The sequence below is a fragment of the Eurosta solidaginis genome, chromosome 2 (assembly GCF_040869045.1).
Source record: "Eurosta solidaginis isolate ZX-2024a chromosome 2, ASM4086904v1, whole genome shotgun sequence".
Lineage (NCBI taxonomy): Eukaryota > Metazoa > Arthropoda > Insecta > Diptera > Tephritidae > Eurosta > Eurosta solidaginis.
Genome location: NC_090320.1, coordinates 242,781,802 through 242,802,163, shown reverse-complemented (window position 1 = coordinate 242,802,163; position 20,362 = coordinate 242,781,802). Strand labels below are relative to the sequence as shown.

The window sequence follows — 20,362 nt, the reverse complement described above, 5'->3', positions numbered from 1 at the left end:
ACATATATATCATTTTCCACAACATTTGTTAAACCTTTTCTTAACACTTGTTGTATTTATATAAATAAAAGCACTTTGTGAATTCTTTTATTAATACGAAATCCTTTTGGTGTTTTTATTTTCTTCCTTTTTTTTTCGCCTTAACCTAATCTTTAACAAATACGTGGGTGCGCGCCGTTGCCACCACGCATTTGTTCATGGTCCTTACCGCGCCGGTAAAGAGAACCAGTCACACAATTACAGTCCACTCAACTCTCTAGGCATTAAAGCAAGGAAGTGATAATACACAGGAAAAACCAAAAATTTCAACAGCAAATAATACAACTTTCTTGGTGATACCAGCGATTTATATCCAATATACAACAACTGATAAATTTTGGTGGTACATTTTGGTGGTACATTTTGGAAACATCCAACAACAAAATTTAATTCACATTCGAGTACTCCGGATCAACGAATTAATAAAGGTACGTGGTTGAAAGTATTCCGTGCTAGGTAGGGTTTTCCTTTTCACTTTTAATAAAATTTCACAAAATAAAATTACAAATTACAAAGTGACTTTTTTATATGTAATAGTGCAAGTGATTTTGTTTTTTTTCCGTGAAGTGAGAAGTCTCATCTTGTGCAAAAATTTGAAAAAAGGCGCTTAACGCAGTTATTTAAAGTTTGTGCAACACGCCTTGTGACTATCCGGAACTATCCCCCACCAGCGGTAAGATTTTCCGGACACAGCTCAAGGTAGCACAACACTGCTCTAAAAGGTTAACATAACCTCAAACACCGATTTGCGTCACTTTTCGATTTTCACCTTTGCAGGATTTATCTGAAAAAATTAATTTAATCCACTGCACAAAAATTCGATTTGTTAAGGTTGCTTATTCAGAAACCTGTAAATTTATTTTAGGCGCACATTTAATTAAATAAAATTTTCTCCCACATAAAAATCACTTGCACTTATTTACACGGGCAATACGTTTGCAATTTAGTTTGGTGCTATAGTACAAAGTGCACTTAGTTACATACACATATATTGTTGTTGTTGTTTGGGTGGCCAAAAGGCTTATTTCCTGTTCAATTTTTTAAAAATTGAATTATTTTTATTTTTCACTTGCGGCAATACACAAATCAGTTTTTGACTGATCTAATTTTTGTGATACAAAAGATCACAGCCCTTGGTTAAATTACCAAAAAGTCCATAACGAACGTTCATACATTTCTTTATTTTTTCACTAACACCACTTTCTTCACTAGCCATTACTTATTGGCTTACACAAGTCATTGGCACATCTGCATTAGAGCATTCTTTGAATAATTACGTGGGTGCGCGCCGTTGCCACCACGAAAATTGCACATTCTTTAAATTAATTCCTAGCTTTCTCGCAAGCTTCGAGGCCACTTCCTCGAGAGATCTCTCTCAAACACAGTCCTTCGTTTCAGTTCATTTTCACTCAATACTCTCTGCAAAGGCAATTAATCAATTAATACTTCAATAAATTTTCATATAATGGATACCTATACACGCCAAGCAGATGTAGTGACGGAGTATGAAAATGACTTCAACGACATGTCACCTTCACAACACAGTAAACACTCCCTAATATACCAAAGGGATGAGTTAAAAACTCTGTGGGAAGCTACGAAGGTGACATACGAAAAGCTCTTAGGTTCATCAGAGCTTGATTCAAAGGACTTATCGGCTATCAAGAAGAAGCATAAAATGTGTTATTTCAGCTTCCTAAAGTGTCAGGCGGCAATAGCTGAGCTTTTGGAAAATTTTGAAAAGATAAGAAAGTAGATGTCTCAGATAATATGGAATATCACATGCGCCTGCCAGCATGTGATACGGATATTTTCAAAGGTGACTATATTTCATGGCCGTCTTTTAGGGACATGTTCACTGCCATATATATTAATAATAGTAAACTCCATGCAGTGCAAAAACTATACTATTTAAGGCAAAAAACTCAAGGGGAGGCCAAAGAGATAGTGGAACGGTGTTCCTTAACAACAGACGGTTTCGATACAGCGTGGAAAAATTTATGTGACCGATACGAAAACAAACGTATCTTGGTCAATGCCCAATTAAAAATTCTTTTTAGTTTAAAAGCAGTTGAGAGCGAATGCGGTAGCTCCATTAAAAAACTGCAACGTGAAATAAACAATTGTATCTCAGCGCTTCAATGTCACAAGATTGACATATCAAACTGGGATGCAATTCTAACATATTTGTGCTCCACAAAACTGCCAGAAACCACACTGGCTCTATGGGAACAAACCATAGAAAATAAAACAGAAATTTCAAAATGGGCAGATATGGATAAATTCTTATCCAGCAGATTCCAAACGTTGGAAACTGTGGTAGATATAAGAGGGGATACGGTTTCAAAACCCTCTAAGCCACATGCTTCTCGTTCCTCGGCAGATACATCGTCGAAACGATTAGGGTTCTACCAGGCAAGTGCAACAACAGCCAAACCTACGTGTAAGATGTGCAAAAGTCCTGCACATCGAATTTCAAAGTGTGAAAAGTTCTTACGTTTAACACCCAATAAACGGTTTGAACAAATTAAGAGCAGCCGTGGGTGTATAAACTGCCTTTCTGCTGGCCATTCGGTGACAAGGTGCACCAGCCAAATGAACTGTGCCACATGTCATTTAAGACATCATACGCTGCTTCATATTTCGAATCAGCCAAAACCAACAAATACTTCCGACACTATCGGAGCATCTACCTCACGGGAAGTTCAAATACGACGCAATGCTGAAAGAGAAAACGCTCCGATTAATAATGTGAACTCATGTTTCGCAAACACAAATAAAGGGGTATTACTAGGGACAGCTCAGGTCAAGATTCATTTTAATGGTGTTGACTATTCGGCGAGAGCCCTAATAGACTCGGGATCTGAATGTTCATTCATTACCGAGAAACTAAAGCGCAGAATTAATCTGCCATCCAAACACCTGCATGCCCAAGTTTCGGGCATCAATAATACAATGTCTGCACAAGTAAAAGAAGCGTGCAACATACAACTGCGGTCACCAACCGACCCATTAATCGAGATCAATACGATCATGCTGGTTTTACCACAACTGACAGGGAATCTTCCAACTTGCCGAATAAATGCAATGACTAGGCAAGCATTCCCTGACTTAGTACTGGCTGACAAAAGATTCTTTGTCAATGAGCCAGTCGACTTAATTCTGGGCGGAGACATATACCCCCAAATTATGCTAGGCGGTATCAGGAAGGACGTGCTAAACACATTAATAGCACAGGAAACGGTGTTCGGCTGGATTTTGACAGGCCGGACAGATGCGGTTGATACAAATAAGACCCTAGTTTCATATTTCAATGAGGTCACTTTAGATAAACAATTGGCGGCTTTTTGGGAGATAGAGGAAATTCCAAAGAAAAGGAGCATCAATAACGATGACACTTACTGCGAGGAGCTATACAAATCCACAACAGTTCGGAACAACGATGGCAAATACGTAGTCTCCTTACCCTTTAGGAAAGAGTTTAACTTAGGCCCCTCATTAAGAAGTGCGTGCTCTCAATTCTATCGCAACGAGACACGACTTGCGAAAAACCCAGTCCTTCAAACGGAATACAATAGAGTTGTATCCGAATATGAAACTTTAGGGCACATGAAACAAATAGGCAATATTTCGCCAGACTCAAATGACTGTTACTTCCTACCTCACCATGCTGTTATAAAGGAGGGAAGTTCAACGACAAAAGTCAGAGTCGTATTTAATGCATCTTGTCCTACCACTAATGGCAAAAGTCTAAATGATGCCTTATATCCAGGTCCGATTCTTCAATCCGACCTGACAGTTCTTATACTACGTTGGCGGCTGTTCAAATACGTATTTAACAGCGACATAGAGAAAATGTATCGCCAAATATGGGTCAATGAAGACCAAACAAAATATCAGCGAATCATATTTCGCAAATGCCCCAAAAACCCAATTAACATTTATGAATTGAAAACGGTAACCTTTGGGGTTAATTGTGCTCCGTATCTTGCGATTCGAACGCTGCACCAACTAGCTGATGACGTGGAGGCATCGCATCCAATGGCAGCAGATATACTGCGAAATTGCATGTACATTGATGACGTACTCGCCGGTGGACACAGCATCGAAATTGCAATCAAGGCAAGGGACGAAATATCATTGGCATTGCAATCGGCAGGTTTCCCATTGCGAAAATGGACGTCCAACTGCAAGAAAATCCTACAGGGTATACCGAAGCAACACCTATTAAGTGAGGATTTTCTTGAGTTTGAAGACACCAGCATGGTAAAAGCACTCGGTATCAGGTGGAACGCCCATTTCGACTACTTCTACTTCACAGCGAAACCCTTTGACAATAACCACGCCGTAACAAAAAGGTCAATACTTTCTGCGATCGCAAAACTTTTCGACCCTCTTGGCTGGCTGGCACCAGTCGTAATTGTAGCCAAAATAATAATGCAAAATATTTGGTTGGAAGGGACAGGCTGGGATGAAGATGTGTCTGAAACTACTCTACATCGGTGGCAATCGTTCATGACGGACTACGAAAAGATCAACGATATACGCATACCGCGATGGGTTCACTACACATTGAAGGACAATGTCGAAATACATGGATTCAGCGATGCCTCGGAAAAAGCATATGCCGCCACTGTTTTCCTGAGGGTACAAACAAAGGATCAAGTCTTCACCAACCTGTTGATGGCCAAAACGAGAGTAGCCCCGGTCAAAACCATATCATTGCCACGACTGGAACTCTGCGGCGCAGTCCTACTTGCAGAAATTATAGAGTCGGCCATAGAAAATATGCAACTTTCAAACATTAAAGTAACCCTTTGGACAGATTCGACTATAGTACTGGCGTGGATCCGAAAACCACCATGTTCGTGGTCAACGTTTGTGGCACATAGAATAACGAAAATCATCGATAAAGTAGGAGACAAAGTATGGCGGCACGTAGACTCCGCGTCAAATCCTGCAGATTTGGCGAGCAGAGGCCTCTACGCTTCGGACCTAATCAACAATTCTTTGTGGTGGCAGGGACCTTCTTGGTTACAAGAAGACAACGAAAATTGGCCAACACAAGAAGAAGATTACAATACGAATATGGAGGAAAAGAGGGTGAAAGTTCATACAACTTTGGTGAAAAATAACTTTGACATTCTGGATAGGTTTTCCGATTTACCAAGGGCTTTGCGGGTTATATCCTATATTCTTCGGTTTTTCCAGAATACGCACCCAAAAACTAAAGCCTCCGTGAAAAGGGATTCTCATGCGATCGCTCCTGACGAAATAGAAAAAACAACGCGAAGATTGATAACAATATGCCAGAGGCAACATTATCAAGAAGAGTACGCAAACTTGAAGTCAGGAAATCTAATAAATGGGAAGAGTGAGATTCTACCCCTGAACCCATATATAGATGAAGAAGGCATCATTCGAACTGGGGGGCGGACTGGGGCATCGAAAGACATGTCCCATAATGAAAGTCATCCCATTATTCTTCCTTATACTTGCAGGTTATCCAGACTTATCGTCCAATCCTCTCATGAGACCACCCTGCATGGAGGGAACCAGCTGATGCTACGTCATATCCGCGCTCAGTACTGGATCCCACGCGTTAAAGTCATGGTAAGGTCGGTTATCCACAACTGTAAAGTCTGCACTATTTACAGGAAGCGGACACAAACGCAACTTATTGGGATCCTTCCGAAAGAGCGCACCACCTTTACTAGGGCCTTCACTAACACTGGGGTAGATTTCGCGGGACCATTCGATATAAAATCCTACAGAGGGAGGGGATGTCGAATTTCGAAAGGATACGTCTGCCTGTTTGTCTGCTTTTCGACGAAAGCCATCCATCTAGAAGCGACAAACGACCTTAGTTCCGGGTCCTTCCTAGCTGCCTTCGCCAGATTCGTATCCAGACGGGGCTGTCCAAAAAACGTTTACTCCGACAATGGTACTAACTTTGTCGGAGCTTCTCGATCTTTACGATCCGAGTTTAAAGCATTTCTGCGTGAAGCAAGGGACGGAACGTTGACTAAATATAGCCATCACATTATAGAATGGCATTTTATACCGCCAAGCGCTCCTCACATGGGAGGTTTGTGGGAAGCGGGGGTAAAAAGTTTTAAGACCCACTTTAAAAAGCTCGCGTCCGATCATAAATATACTCTCGAAGAGTTTACAACCCTCTTATGTCGAATTGAGGCCTGCCTCAACTCGAGACCTCTAAGTCCCTCATCCAACGACCCTTCCGACCTGGAGCCGCTTACTCCAGGCCATTTCCTCGTAGGCGGGCATCTTTTAGCTCCACCTGAACTCGACTGTAGTGAAAACCCTGCCTCCATTGTAAACCGATGGCAAAAGATGAAAGCCCTTCATCAAACCTTTTGCAAAAGATGGAAATCGGAATATCTCACCGAGATCCAGAAAAGGTATAAATGGAAACATCCACAATCCAACGTAAAACCCGGGGACCTAGTCGTCATAAAAGAGGACAGCCTACAACCAAACGAGTGGAGAATGGGGAGAGTCGTCAACACACATCCAGGTTCCGATAACCGTGTACGTGTTGTTGACGTCAATACAATTAAGGGACAAATTACAAGACCAATAGCGAAACTGGTACTACTTCCGCCCAACGACAACGAAAATGAACTTTAATAGTCCATATTCCTTTATCCCAAAAAACCCAGCTCTCGTTCACCCCGAACGAGGCCAACACACAAATCACCCAGCTCTCGTTCCCCCGAACGAGGCCAACACAACCTAACGCAGACTCACTATCTGCCCCAGAATACAATTGAATTAAAAGTATTTTCGAATATAAAATTAAGATGCACGTCGTAAAGGTGTAAAAGTGCAAATAAATGTTGAACGAGCCGGCCCAATAAAACCGCACGGCGTTCTTTGCCCTAACCCAAAGAAGCATGCGTTGCGACAATGTAAAGCATGTGTGCAAACGTCGAATCTAAATGTTACGCAGAACAAAAATTGGAAATCGAGTTAGTTTTTCACGCAGCAAATTCAGCTTGGGTTGCTCTCATGTAACTTGTATGTACATGAGACATTTTTTGACAGAAAATTACTTGCGTGCGTTTATATTGGGTTGGCTGTAAGAAACACAAGGTGGTGTTCTGAATAGCAATCCGGCCTGTTCTGGATTCCGACTCGCTTTGAAAGGTCAGGCGGGGTTGATTCCGAGTCGATTTCTTTTTGGTGTTCTCAGTTCCGATTTAAACAAATCGATTCGAAGCTGATTTCGTATCGTTTTTCATATCGAGTCGATAATAAAGCGAAACAGCTGTTTTTATTTATTTTGGTTTTGGTTAAATTAAAATTGTGCAAAAATTTGAACAAAATGCCAGCACCAATGGTTTTCGGAAATGCAGAGGCAACAAGACAATTGCAATTTTGCATAAAAAAAAAAAAAAAAAAAACGCTAAAGAATCGATCGATCGAAATTGAGAACACGTCACCTTGCTTTCGACCGGAATCGCTTTGCTTGGGTGGGACAATTTTTTGATAGGAGTTTTCAAGTTGAGATTTATTATACTAAATAAAGAAATATTCCGGCAAAACGTTGTAATAAATTTTCCAAATAAAATGAATAACTTAATAAAACTTATTTGTGGGGAAAATAATGTAAGGATCTGTGCTTAATGGGCTAAATACTTTCGATTCCGGAGAACAGGTCCGAATCTCAGTTTGAATATCCTAATATTTTCCACATAAGACAATTAAAAGCGGAACATTAAACTAAAATAAAGTGACTAACACAAAAGGGTATTAACTCAGATTTCTGCACACTATCCTTTGCGCATTGCATTCCAACCAAAGAAATTTGGCAAACTATTTGGAACATACTAGAACCGGGAGACTTGGGTGTTGAAGTATTAAGCATCAAAATCAACATTTCAGACGCTATTTTACAGTTTTTTTAAATAAAATGCATTTTCAAACCCTACTCATACGTACATCTATCTTCAACTTAAGTATGCTTTGTGAATTTATTTCAAGAGAGTAGCTAAACCCCTGGAGCCTACTAAAGAATTTGGCATCGCGGACTTCGTTTACTCTTTCAGCAAATCGGGATAAAGAATTTTTGAAAAGAAGAAAAGCTGCACCCATCTCGGGTAACTTAACAACTTGAGGTCAATTTGAAGCATGCCCGACTTGGGCCATTTCATTTAAATTCATGGTTCTTTTCTATTTTTTGGAAAAAAGTTATGCGTAGAGAGCATGTAAAATGCAAAAAATCAACAAATTAATCTGGCTCAGGATCCTTGCAACGAGATGATGGCGTATCTGAGCAACATTATGGCTCATTGCCGCGAGAGATTTCGAATCTTAATTTACTATTACTCACCTGATCGATATCCATATAATAGCGTCCCTCTTCGACCGCTCCTTGTATATCATAATGCAGCGCTGCAGCTTCTGACGTTGGTACGTTGCCATCGTCGGGCAATAGCGAAAGAGTTGTATGAGTTAGCCATGTTGATTACACAATCTTCCCTCAGAAAAAAAAGAATATAATTATATTAATAAGCCTTCAGTACCTCCAAGATGTAATTTTATACACACCTACGCTTCCTTTGTGTGATATCCACCGGCAAATGTAGGACAGACCGGGCTGGGATTGACTCAACCTTCATTATTTGAATTGAATGAGCTCGCGCACGATGACGAGCACCCATATCACGATAACATTGTGTAACTGCACCACCAACGTTCAAATCACGATACTCGCGGTACATGATGTGCGCACCAGAACGCGAATCATAACGCAACCAAATGCCGAAGCTCTTTATTTTGGTTGGAGAAGTCTCATACACCTGTTTCGGCGATACAATTTCACCGATGGCCTTTTTTATCTAATTCAGCAGTAGTAAAAAGTCGTCACCTTAATTTTTATCAAAATCGCTGGGATTGCAAAATTCGCAGTGATCAGTATCCAAGGCGCCAGGTGCACAATTATGATGATATGCATGTCCGCATAGGAAAATAATAATATCTTTAAGCGGTGCCATATTTTCGTTCGTACTAATAATCGATCGATGACATTTCAAACAATACTCGGAGGCCGAAGCATAACGGCCACGATTTTGTGTATTTACTACTTTTTCATGTTGCTTATAATAGAATTCAAACTGTACTTTTTGCATGCTTTTACGAATTTTCACCCTCGCGAAGGGCAGACATCTTGCCGCGATGCGAGGGCTTAGTCGCTGACCACGGGACTATGCCACCCAGTAGGATGCAGGTTCACATGGATCTCCATGGCTGCGGTGGCCTAGTCCTGGGGTGGGCGATGACCAAGATCTGTCCCCTCCCAATCCAGGGTGTTATGCGGCACCGTGCCCATTGGATGGTTTGCAGCCGGGAGGTTAATCTGGCTGTATTTGTACGGAGCCTCTCTGACACCGGGCCGCCTCAGAGAGTAAAAATGGTCTTACCGCGGTAAGGGGCTCTGCCGCGGCGGACGACACTTTTCCCCCTTTCAATAAGGTGACCCTAAGCTGGCCTCGTCTAGCAAGGGGTCGTACGAACAAGATGAACAACAAAAATAAAAAAAAACAAGAAAATGATAATCCTTTCTCCTCCACAGGGAGAAGGACAACAGCATTGGCATCCATACGCCCTAGTGAACGAGGGAGGGCTACCAATGCTACCAAGGCTAAAGTGAAGAGCGACTTGGTGGGGGGCGGCAATAGTATGGCGGCGAAGGGAGTTGCGCTGGTAACGGCGAACCCTGACGCGCCTGCTGTTGTCGGACACCGACCAAGCGCCGGAACGGCAACCTTTTTTCCCACGGCTGTGGCAGGGGTCTCTGGACCTGGCCACTCCGAGCCAAGGGAAAACGGGGCCGCAACAGCTACTTTAACCGGGGGAGCGACTGCGTTGGAAACGACGGGTCAGCTCCCCAGGGACGACAAGAGGGCAACCTCAGTCAACACCGTCTTAGGTGATCGGACGGGGGCAAGCACCAGTATGGCGGCGAAGGTAGTTGCGCTGGCAACGGCGAACACTGACGCGCCTGCTGATGCTGGGCGCCCGTCTGACGCCGGTATGGCGACTGTTCTCCCCACGGCTGTGACAGGGGTCCCACGATCTGGTCACACTGAGCCAAAGGAGAAAGGAGCCATAATGAAGACATCATCCGGGGGTACGACCGCGAGGGCAACTACGGGTCGGACCCCTTCTCAAGAAGATTCCCACAAGGGATCGTTCCACAGGAACAAAAGAAGGGCTGCAAAAGTCCTGTCAAGGTATGAGGGTGTTCCGCTGGAAACGCTGTCAGAGAACGCCAGGAATTCGGTGGAAAGGGCGCGAGCTCTACTGCCGAATTTTCGGGGTTCTCTGCCAACAAGCGCAACCCCATATAAACGTCAAAGGTCCGATGAGGATATCAAACCACCGCCGAAAAGGCACCAGAATCACCCCGCGGTAGCCAAACCCAGCTTTGCCGAGGTAGCCAAGGGCCGGATCCTTATAGGAATCCTGGACCGAGGGAATGACCGTGGTGCAATCCCTAAAGACCAGTGGCCGTACGTCCGGAATGAAATCGGCAACGCCGTTCTCGACGTGCTGATGGAGTCTCCGGGTAGTCCGCCGCGAGGTTCTGATGCAGGATGGTACCAGGGCCAAATCAAGGTACTCGCTTGCGAGGACGCAAGGTCTGTTGCGCTGTACAAGGCAGCAGCCGCAAAGCTGGGACAAGTCTATCCCGGGGCGATTATCGAGGTCGTTGACTGGAAGGACATTCCGGCTCGGCCAAGGGCCAGGGCATGGGTTCCAGCGGTTCCAGCAGAACCTGAGAGAATTCTCAGGATGCTGCAACTGATGAACCCGGCTCTCCCAACGCAGGACTGGAGTGTCATCCAAGTCGAGGACGCTGAAGGACCTAGGAGACAGGTCGTGTTAGCCCTGAATAAGGAAGCTCTCGAGCCCCTTAGACGGAGCAAAGGAAGAGTGTTTTACGGCCTCGGGGAGGTCGTAATTCACGTATACCGTGGGGACGCACAGCGCGCATCCCTTTCGAGTGCCTCTTTGGACACGGACATTGAGGCACCCGAAGTGGAAGCGGAAATCTCCGACGCCGAAAGCCTGGTTTCCGCCACGTCAAATTGCGCAGGGGCTCTGGGCAATTTGTCGATGGAGGATGCTCTGCTGGATAGCGACGGAGAGGATCCCAACATCACGGTGATGGAGGCAGGGGAGTCTGAGCAAGCTCATGCTGAGGTTGCTCCAGATAAACCTGCACAAAAGTAAGGCAGCCTCGGCTGCTCTCATCAGTCGCCTTTCTAAAGGCGACGTCGAAGTGGTCCTTATCCAAGAACCCTGGGTGAACAACTCAAGGATTTGCGGATTGGGGGCCACTGGGTTTAAGCTCATCCGAGCTGCAGATGAAGGTAAAGTGAGAACATGCATTTTAGTAAAGTCAGAGCTAAATATCTTTCTCTTGCCTAATTATAGCAATGGTGACGTCACAGCGGCCAGTTTGTCAAGCGGAGGCACCCAATTAACGCTAGCCTCCGTTTATATGCCGTACGACGCAGAGGAACCTCCTCCACAAAAGACGGTAAAGGATCTGGTGGCCGACTCAAGCCATCTGTTAATTGGGACAGACGCAAACGCCCACCACGTGCAGTGGGGTAGTTCCGACATAAACACTCGGGGTGAGTCACTTTTTGAGTACCTTTTAACAACTAACCTTGTAGTTTGCAATGTAGGTAATGAACCAACTTTTATTACTAAAAACCGTAGAGAGGTTATTGACCTCACTATTTGTAGCGAAAGCGTTTATGGGTGGGTTAAAAAATGGCGTGTTCTTGATGAACATTCCTTTTCAGACCACCGCTATATTGAAGTAATGTTAGAGTTCTTCGTCGATCAGCCCATTGCGAGACGTAACCCACGTAATACAAACTGGGAACTACATAATGAGCTGTTAGCAAGAGAACTACCAGAACTGCCCCCACAAAGCCTCTCATCAACGATGGAGCTAGAGGGTCTGGTAGAAACCTTCACATCGGCTTTCTCAAAAGCCTTAGAACAGGCCTGTCCATTGCCAAAACCGCGCGGTAAGCGTAAACCTCACTGGTGGTCCCATGATCTGGACCTACTTCGTAAATCCTGTAGAGAACAGTTTAACAAAGCCAAATTCCTTGATAACGGGTCACAATGGCTAGAATACAAGGACAAACTAAGAACCTACAAAAAAGTCCTGAGACAAGCGAAGAGAACTTCATGGAGAAACTTCTGCACTGGAGTCGAGAGTGTCGTGGACACATCCAGGCTACGGTGCGTGCTTTCTAAGACGCAAACAGCTATTAGCTTTCTGCGGAGACCGAATGGTACCTGGACCAGCACAGAAGGGGAAACTCTAGAGCTGCTCCTGGACACACATTTCCCGGGAAATATGACAAACGCACCGGATGTACCTGCAGCAAACCAAGCTGTGAATATACCCATCACTGAGGAGAGAGTGAGGAGGGCAGTCAAAAGTTTTAAACCTTTTAAGGCTGCTGGACCAGACGGGATTGTACCCGCTCAACTTATCTACTCCTTGGAGGTATCAGCCAACTGGCTGCGGCACATATATACCGCTTGTTTGGCTATGAACTATATTCCGTGTGCATGGAGGAGCGCCACGGTCATATTCATTCCTAAGGCAGGCAAAGCCTCTCATTACGAGCCGAAGGACTATAGACCTATCAGTCTTTCATCCTTCGTACTCAAGACCCTAGAGAGAATAGTTAGCGATTTTCTCACTACAAGCATTGATAGGAATCTCATTTCGGACTATCAACACGCGTACACCAAAGGTAAATCTACGGAGACTGCGCTACACAGCCTAGTCTCTACTATAGAAACATCCTTGTTCGAAAAGGATTATTGTCTTGTGGCCTTCCTAGACATTGAAGGAGCATTCAACAACATAAGTCCAGACGCCGTTAACATTGCTTTAACTGATCTGGACGTAAATAGACCCCTAGTGGGACTAATTGATCAACTGCTCAGGGGAAGGAAAGTGCTCTCCTCACTGGGGAAGGTTGAGGTAACACGATTTGTCGCAAGGGGCACGCCCCAGGGTGGTGTCCTTTCCCCCTTACTATGGAACCTAACGGTAAACTCGCTATTAAGAGATACTAGTTGGGGGAGCGGGAAGGTCGTGGCATATGCTGATGACCTAGCGATTATCTACAGAGGCAAGTTTCCTCAAACTTTGTGCGACTTGATGCAGGTAGCATTGCGAGAGGTTTCCTTGTGGGCTTCCCGATGTGGACTCAGCGTCAACTCCGATAAAGTAGAGCTTGTCTTATATACCAAACGATACAAAATACCATCGTTGAACCTACCTGAACTAAACGGGGTGCGCCTAAGCCTGGCAGATAAAGCCAAATTTTTAGGCGTAGTTTTAGACAAAAAGCTGAACTGGAAGGACAACGTTATCCAGCGACAAAAGAAAGCGTACATTGCATTATATACGTGTAAAAGAGCCATTGGCAAAAAATGGGGACTCACCCCCAACATATGCAGATGGATTTATACCGCGATTATCAGACCCATACTGCTGTATGGAGTAGTCGTATGGTGGCCAGCCTTGAGCAAGGCGTCAAACCTAAACTTGTTGGGTAAAGTCCACAGATCCAGCATGATAAGCATAAGCGGGGCTCTAAGAACAACGCCTAGCGAAGCTCTTCAGGTCATTCTTGACATCTTTCCACTGGATCTGGCTGGTCATCGAGCAGCGGCAACGTCAGCCCTGCGTCTAAGGGAGTTGTCGTGCTGGAACAACAGTACCACAGGACACTCAAGTATACTAAACAAATACAGTTTTCTCCCTCCTAGCACGGATCGCTGTGCGACCACAACAGTTGCGGAAACCAACTTTAAGATAAACATACCCAGCAGGGATGACTGGACGGAGTCGGACAAGTGCCTTGCTATGGGCAACAGCATTTCCATATACACGGACGGCTCCAAGCTAAACGGGAGAGTTGGGGGTGGAGTATACTCAAGGGACCTTGACCTCCAGCTCTCATTCAGACTACCCGACCACTGCAGTGTATTCCAGGCAGAAGTTGCAGCCATAATGGAAGCCGCAGCTAGGATAGGGACATACATTGTCGGCAAAGAAATTTTTATCTTCAGCGACAGCCAAGCTGCCATAAAATCCCTGGGCTCCCACTCGTTCAATTCTGAACTAGCACTAAACTGTCGCCGATCTCTTCAAGAGATGGCTCAACAGAACCGTGTACACCTCACATGGGTCCCTGGACATAGGGATATCGAGGGAAACTGTATTGCAGATGAACTCGCTAGGCAGGGTACAACCAAGCAGGTTCTTCCTGGACAAGAACGCTTAGGTATGCCCCTGTCCACATGCAAGCTAATGCTAAAAGAGCACATCTACCGTCAAGCCGACGAAAGATGGCTACAAACACCGGGATGTCGAACGTCGAAAGAAACCTGGCCTAAATGGGATCCTAAAAGGTCCCGTCACGTTTACAACCTAAGAAGGGATACAATTTCCACACTTGTAGGGGCACTAACGGGTCATTGCCTCATAGGTAGGCATGCAGAAAGGCTAGGAGCGCCTTATCGTCGGTGCTGTAGGAGTTGTAAAGAAAATGAGGAGGAGGAAACGGTGGTTCACCTCATTTGCAACTGCCCAGCGCTAAGCGGAGCACGGCAGCGCTTTCTGGGAGCTCCATTTCTTGATACTATGAGTCAGGTTGTGGAGCATGACGTCAAGGACCTGGTAGATTTCATCAGGTCCTCAAAATGGTTCGAAGAGGAGAGGTAACGGTGTTTTTCGTGGTATCACAACGGGCCTAGTACTACTGGCCTAAGTGTGCCCTCGGGCAGCCACCCCAACCTAACCTAACCTAACCTACGAATTTTCACCTGCAAACGATAATCCCACAAAAGCTTTACTACAGCATTTCGTAAGCCTGGTATACTTTGACCAAGCTTGATTTTTTCAACAACTGCGACTGGATCCACATAGTCAACTATGCCATCCAGCAGTTTCAATACAATTCCCGGATCTTTAACAGACTCATCAATCAATATATTCCATAAGTCCGAGTCGTTATGCTCTTTACAAAACTCAATAGCCATTTCAATATTTTTTATCTTCTCTATAATAATATTTAATGCTTCTATCGGATTACCCATTTGACCCAACAAATACACCATTTCAGGATAGAATAATTCCCGCTTACATACGTCTAATGCTTCTTGCATTGGATAGTGATTTGATTCTTTTAAAAATGGTAATAGTTTTTCACGTTCGTATTTTGCATATAAATTCACTAATTTCCAATGGTATTTGCCACTTTTATCAAATTTATCCAATTCATCCAAATACCAATATAAATACTCTTGATTTTGTTCCAATTGTTGTACAACAATTTCTGGTGAAATTTTATTTTTTTCAAATAAAATCTTAAAGGCACGCTCCCGATCTAACTGTATGAGTGGTATAATCATTTTATGTATTGCATCATAACGATCATAATGTCGTATCATTTAAAATACGTCGGCATTTTGTAACTTTAAGTACATTCTTAATGCACTTTCATAGTCGCGCTTACGAAAATTGTCATGAATTGCATTAATGACCGCAGTGCAATTGTATAAATGTGATGGCCATTCCTTGATAAGATTCAAAAATCCTTTGGCATCGTATTTTAAATACTCATATAGTACCACCTCGTACACATGTGGATCAAGCTTACAATCATCGGCGGTAGGTGGATAAGCGCTAACTGAACGTAATTGTTGGCACCTAACAAATTTGAAAACTTCCTCCTCCCAAAGTGATTTTTATTGCCCAATACGCGCAGACATAATTCCGCAGCTTCGTCGTACTGCTTCTGTGCGAGTGGATGATTTATGTACAATTTGGCCACAGACAGCAATGATGTGCTACCGCCATGTGTTGATATAACTTCCATTGCCTCTTCAAATTTACGATGGTCGATCAACCATTTAACTCTGTCCTCTGTTTCATATAGGCTAGCAACAACTATATCCTTTGGTGCAACAATGAAGTACCGATTTTCATCAATGATACAACCCAAACTATAATCATTAACCGTATATTCCTGATAACCACGCAATGAAAGATTGTCAGTACAAATCTCCTCACAAGAATTCAGTTTATGTTCCATAACGCAAAGAACTGGTCTCAATGACGTACGCTCTGCATCCTTTTCTTTCGGGCAACCCAATACCACCAATTGGTTGGATGTAAGTGGCGCCAATCCAGAAATATAGAAGTTTGTTTGAAAAGTTGATATTGGGTCTACTATATAACCGGGCAATTCTCTGGAAGCAACTTCAACTGAGTTTCGTCTACGTATAACACAGATGCGTATTGTATCGACCCAACCTATAAGCAACGTAGTTGCATTTGACCAGCGAAAATTACAACGAAAATTCTCCAAGCGTGCGTTAGTTGGTTCTTCCCATTTCATGAGGCCAAGTGAACATTTTTCATTTAAATCATAAACACGTACGCCTAGATAACTGGCCCATGCTATAAAGGATCCATTCCAACATACTGATAGAACGTAGCCTTCGGCGCTATATAAAACAGTTGATTTAAGTTTTTTAAGGAAATTTTTCTCATAAAGCGTTAGTTTATCGTCACCTAAAACAAATCGTTATCCAGCCGTTATTTTAGGATCCGGATCCAAAGCGACGGCTTTTATTGATTTACCAAAACTTAAATTTTGATTATTTTCATCGCTGAATATGCCAGTTATATTTACCTTGCCATCATCAGAACAAGTAGCTATGTACTCGGCCTTTGCGTCAACATCTATATTATTGACAGCGACAGTGTGTGAAAATTCGTTTGGTTTATCCCCCGAGAGATGTGAAGTCACTGTATTACCTTGATGGTCAAATAAATAAATACGACCCAGAAAAGTGCCAAACATCAAAAACTTTGGGTGCGCCGCACTACATGTAACCACATCTGTATTAAGCATTTTACGCAAATCATTGGCAATACGATGATATTTAAACTTGGGCTCGATTTCATCTTCAGTACTTTCGGTTTCTGTATCGCTGTTATTAATTGGCTCTTGATCGGCAGCCATACCTGAAATGTGCAAATGAACTTTTTTTGAACTTTTTCAATTAACGCAAGAAGTACCAAAAAACGCGATTTGGCCACAATGTTATCCGGGGCAAAGATACGCATTTCGTACAGTGGAGTTTGTGGCTCCTTCTCGGTTGGCAATTTGCGGCTAAGCACGTCGTATTCCGTCAAATCTCCCTTGGACTTCATTTTGGCAGCGTTTAGAGAAAACGATACGTCACCTTAAACGTTTTTTTGTGCCTCAACGCTTTGTTCACGATATAATGGCTCAGCCGCTTGTTTTAATTGCATGTTGTACCATGACACCTTCAACAGCACTGGATACCTGGAAAGAAAAAGAGAAATAAATTAATAAAAAACCATATTACGCATTATAGAAATTTACTCACCACCGCGTGTTTTATCTCAATGATTTTTTTTTCATTCAGGAAATGAAAAAATTGTAGCAAATGTCAAATGTCTACACTTTACTTCTGACAGTCAATGCATGGCAACACCGACATTAGGCCTCATGCGCAGCAATCATCTCGCGCACTACACGTCACGTACTACATGCCGCACTACACGTCACGCATTACATGCCGCACGACATATCGAGCACAATACGCCACACATGTCGCGTATTACATATCTCGACCAATCATTCATTTGGTCGAGATTTAAAATACTTAATCCAACATTATCGACAATACACGTCAAAAATAATGTTGAATGGTGGAAGTGCAACTTTTTAATACCTTTTCAGCCAGGTTTGAAACCGTTCCGTGTGGTGGCAGGCCACTTGTTGTGAAAACAAAGTTCACCACAAATCAAAATAAATCTTTAGGACTACTTCGGCGACAGCTACCGACATAAAATAAATTATAAAATCCCTACAAAATTTGGTCACAAAACCCAATCACGCCCATGCAAGTGTGACTAGGAATATAACCTATGACCTGGTAAAATGACTAGTCAAATGACGTGGAGTGACGAGAGCGTTTTTGCAGGGATGTACTAGAGGCGCTAAAGCACCAGCCACATCGTATGGATGCGTGCTAAATCCGTTTTTTCTTCGTATTTACTTATGGCCCTTAATTTTTATTTCAATAAAATGTTTTTTTTTCTTGCGAAAATATATGAGAGATAATATTTTTTTTGGCTTACGCCACCCAAACAACATTCCGCCAACCTCAATTTGGGTATGATCAATGATATCAATATTCTTTCAGATCATGACCCGCTACCAAACTTTACTGGCCAAGTCAGAGGGAGGCGCAACGCGTTTCGACGTCGCTTGCCAGCTCTGCGGCAGGGACCATAGTCTACGAATCTGTCCCGAATATCGGAAAAAATCTCCAGAAGAGAGGTTGCGGGCAGTGCTTTTATATAAGTACTGTCCGAACTGTCTGTCACCCTTCCACCGGGTAAACAAGTGTAGCAGCAAGTATCGCTGCAAGAGGTGCCAAGAGAAGCACCACACCACGCTTCATTTAGATGAGCGTCGGCCGGTATGCGACGAGACAGCCACAAATGGCGACGACAACACGTCCGACGACGCGTTGTCAATCAACCTATCGGGAACGGCTAAATCCTGGGCTCAGCAGGTGGAGGAGGAAGAAATGGAGGAGGAGAGAGCAAAGGCGGAGGAAGAAATAAGTAAAACGGTGACAACAAGACCGTCAACGGTCAACCATGGGATGCGCAGTTTCCGGCCGCTGTTACAGCATGAAAGAAGCGCGGCGAAAGTAAACAAACGTCGAAACGAACGAAACAACTGGCGGCACCACGACATTGGACTCCAAGGAGGCCCGACCAAGTCATCCAAACGCGGCAGACAGCAGCGGCGAGATAAATCGACGCCATATCATTCTGACGCCCAAAATATGCAAGCACTATCGCGTGGTACACCGGAAGGCTTCCGAACCGGCCGGCTGCTCCCAGCCACTCCAGCGCCCATCATGCGGTCTTTCGTGCCCATTGCGCCGACGGCCATCGTACGCGTCGAATCGCGTGGGCACCTACACTTGGTACGTGCGATCATTGATCCCTGCGCCGCCAGCACCATCGTCGATGCAGAGCTGGTACGCGATTTGCAGTTAGAGCGCCAAGGACCAGGGCAATGTACCCTTATTCTGCGCGGCAAGTTCGGGTCAACGACTCGTGTCACTACCCAAGCCGCCGTGGTCAACGGCCACTATCGGTTGAGTCCGCCATCCAATGTGGATGCAAAGGTTGCCGTTCCATTTGAATTTATGCGGCTTGCAGATCCGCAGTTCTACCGCTCATCGCCAGTTCGTCTTACACTCGGCGCTGATCTATACGCCGAACTGATGGTGAGCGGAACGCCAGCAACAACAGTTGGCGGTCTCCTGACCCAACCGACCGTATTCGGGCTGGTGGTCTCAGGAGCCTGCCAAAAATAGGAGCGTTTCATTAGAACTAAGTAATTACAGCACGGAATTTAAAACCACGTACGTGTATTTAATAACATCTTTTCTTTTTCTTCTCAGGACAACGAGACACGAAGTCCATCGTGCGACGTGCAGTGCTTGCAGTCCGCATCTGCACATCGACATAACGGCTTACTGGACGTGCGATCGCGTGTCATTCCTTTTTTTCCTTTTCATTCTTTTTTTCTTTGTTGCTTACGGCAAGGGGGCCGGTATGTTTAGGCCACAGGCCTAAATATATCTCCCCCCCTCGTAACATAACTTTCTTTGTTTTATTTTCTTCGTTACTACCACCCGCATATTCTTGTGATATACACACAGGCATGTGTGAGTGGTAGTACGTATGTGTCTTAGACGTTTACCGCTGTGAGCCCGTGGTACAGCAACTTTGTTGCCGGGAAACCCAACGAAGTGGCTGTATCGTGGGTTCATCGGCTCATGTGGAAAAGAGTCTCGTCCTCTTTTAATCCAGCAGCCAGCAAAGGAACACGTAATCGCCCGTTCACGTAAGTTCAACTTTTCAAAATTATTTTCACATATATATCATTTTCCACAACATTTGTTAAACCTTTTCTTAACACTTGTTGTATTTATATAAATAAAAGCACTTTGTGAATTCTTTTATTAATACGAAATCCTTTTGGTGTTTTTATTTTCTTCCTTTTTTTTTCGCCTTAACCTAATCTTTAACAAAAACGTGGGTGCGCGCCGTTGCCACCACGCATTTGTTCAATACCGTTTCAGCAAATGTCAGTTTTGGGTTTGCGTATGTAGCTCG

General features: G+C 44.0%; 1 long non-coding RNA gene and 1 pseudogene across 2 annotated transcripts; one reads left to right on the top strand and one right to left on the bottom strand.

Moving 5' to 3' along the window:
- Positions 1-2,501: 2,501 nt before the first annotated feature.
- LOC137240759 (vacuolar protein sorting-associated protein 41 homolog) lies at positions 2,502-20,337 on the bottom strand (annotated as a pseudogene).
- On the top strand, positions 9,311-20,200 carry LOC137240760 (uncharacterized). Of its 2 annotated transcripts, XR_010949824.1 has the most exons (4): positions 9,311-11,441; positions 11,506-11,708; positions 18,364-19,577; positions 19,645-20,200. It is a non-coding gene; the product is annotated as an uncharacterized lncRNA (long non-coding RNA). The 2 variants fall into 2 exon arrangements; XR_010949823.1 differs by having other exon boundaries at positions 18,364-20,200.
- Positions 20,338-20,362: the final 25 nt, after the last annotated feature.